Here is a 2788-nt window from a genome sequence, read left to right on the forward strand (position 1 = left end):
GAGGCTTTCTACTCCCGTAAAGATTTACACCCTCGGAAACCCTGTACAGGGTCGCTATGGGTCGGAACCGACTCGACGGCACTTAACAAACAAAACAAAACAAGTGCTCAACATAAGGGTGTACGGTGATGTTAAAGTCCACAGGGTAGAGATAATGCTATAAGCACAAATACTGGCTGAGAATTCCTTAAGAAATTATCATTTGGAAGTTGATTTTTTTTGTAGTTTTTTTTCTTTTTAACACATTTATACTTATTTTAAGATCTCACCTCATTTCTGCAATAAGCCTTTGAAGTGTTGTGTAGAATACTGAATAAAATTCAAAATAATAAATTAAAAGTGATTTAATAACAATACATTTAAGATACATTTAGGTAACTGGATAATTATAGTAATAATAAAATAATAACAATAATAGTTATTGTAGTTGTTGTTAAGTGCCGTAGAATCGGTTCCGACCCATAGCGACCGTGAAAAGGGTTTTGGAGGCTGTAAATCTTTACGGTAGCAGAAAGCCTCATCTCTCTCCCGCGGAGCAGCTGGTAGTTTCGAACTGCTGACCTTACGATTTGTAACCACTATGCTACTAGAGCTCCTTAATAATAGTAGTAGTAATAATAGTAGTTGTTGTTGTTAAGTGCCGTCGAGTCGGGTCCGACCCATAGCGACCCTGTACAGGGTTTCCGAGGGTGTAAATCTTTACGGGAGTAGAAAGCCTCATCTTTCTCCCGCGGAGCAGCTGGTAGTTTCGAACTGCTGACCTTACGATTTGTAACCACTATGCTACTAGAGCTCCTTAATAATAGTAGTAGTAATAATAGTAGTAGTATTTTATAAATGTCAGGACTTCTTCAAGGTGTTTACTTATGTTGAATGATTTAATTCACACAGCCACAGAAAATCGTGGTATAGTTCTCAACCATTTCACAGTTCAGCAAAATGTCACACAGGAAGATTAATGAACTTGAATGAAGCTGTCACACAGCTGGGTGTTGGCATTCTAATTCAACTCTATTGCATTAGAAAACACTGTTCTGTAACCATGAACTTGGTGGCACAGTGTTTAATTGTTTAACTGATTGATCCCCACCAGCTGTCTATAGGAGAAAGGTGTTGCCATCTGCTTCTGAAGATTCGCAGCCCTGAGAACTCAGTGGAGAAGTTCTACTCTGGCCTACAGGTTTGCTGGTAGTCAAAGTGATCTCCTCAGCAATGCAGTTTTATTTCTGTTTACTATGTCACCATGCTTCTAGTCTGCTTAGTGGACAAGGTGCAAACACAAAATAGAGAGATGAAAAGCAGGGAGAGATAAGAGGCACATTGAAGGCACAATTTAAGGTGGCATTGACTTTCAGGATTGTGAAAGTACACAGATGCTCCTGAATGCCTCCTTAAATTATGTACTTTAGGAGACTCTCTGACTTGTCCTTACCACTGCCCTTGATGAAAGGGAATGTTGGGAAAAATAGTTTCCAACAAAGGAAAGAAAGACATTTTATCAAACATTTGTTCTACTAGGCAATGTGTTAAATCCTAAAACTGCAAGTGTGGCAATGTATGTTAAGCACTCGATTTTATGGTCAGTTTAAAAATCAAGGTTGGCAGTTCAAACCCACCAGCTGTTCCTCGGAAACCCTATATAGAGCCGTAATTAATCTGAACAGACTCCACGATACTTAATAAGCAATGGGCTTATATCATAACTATAATGATGTTGCTGTTAAGTGTTGTGCAGTCTGTTCCGACTCATAGTGACCCTGTATAGGATTTCTGAGAATGGGCTGATAGGTTTGAACCGTCGACCTCATCTCAGCAATTTAGGGCTTATTCAACAGCACCAAACCAGGACTCTCATTATAACAATGTTGTTAGGTGCCATGGAATCCTTTCTGACTTGAAGTGAACCAGTATAGGATTTCCTGAGGAGCTGCTGGTGAATACTAACTGCCGACTTTCAAGTTCAAATGGACCTTGTGGTCCACAAAACCATAATTAATAAGTAATCAATTTAAAAGTGTAATGTAGTTAATATATTTTACCAATATCATTATATTTAATTCTTCCAAAGAAGTAAACCTTAGAAACTTTAAATAATTGCTTGATATTATAGAGATGGAGTCCTGGTGTGGTGCTGTGGGTTAATGCAGTGGACTACAAGGTCGGTTTTTACCAGAAGGTTGACGGTTCAAGGTCAGTAGCTACTCCTCGGAAGACCTATACCTGGTCGCTATGAGTTAAAGATGGCTAGATGGCATTAACAACAACAGTAACAAGACACAGATAGTAAATAATGGGGATAGGAGTAAAACTCAATTAAAATAAAAAATTACTGACGTATAGTCATAAAACATATGTAAAGTTGGTTAAAGTCTCCACACTTAGTAAATTCTAATATCCTTATATGTAAAGAAAAGTGAGTTTAGAAACAGTTATCTGAATGTTGCTTTTTGAAGATTAAGAAAAATAATTGTGATTGCACATGCACAATGCATATAACATAACAGCCAATATCTTTCTTCCTCCTGCTGCCCACCCCCACTTTGTGTACACAGGTAACAAATACTCTCTGTGTTAGCCCTCTTTTTCCAGGAGGAATAAATGTATTGTATATATCTGAATCAATGTTCCAGGCTAATTTCTCTGAATAAAATTTACTTATGTTACCCATTTGATATTCTATCATTTAGTTTGTTTGGATCCACAATCTTGGAAGCAGCAGTCAGTAAGTCAAACAACTTATTGCAGTAGAGAATTCTGATGCCAAAGACTATTTTTCAACAATAAAGAC

The sequence above is a fragment of the Chrysochloris asiatica genome, unplaced genomic scaffold (assembly GCF_000296735.1).
Source record: "Chrysochloris asiatica unplaced genomic scaffold, ChrAsi1.0 scaffold00535, whole genome shotgun sequence".
In the NCBI taxonomy this organism is placed as follows: domain Eukaryota; kingdom Metazoa; phylum Chordata; class Mammalia; order Afrosoricida; family Chrysochloridae; genus Chrysochloris; species Chrysochloris asiatica.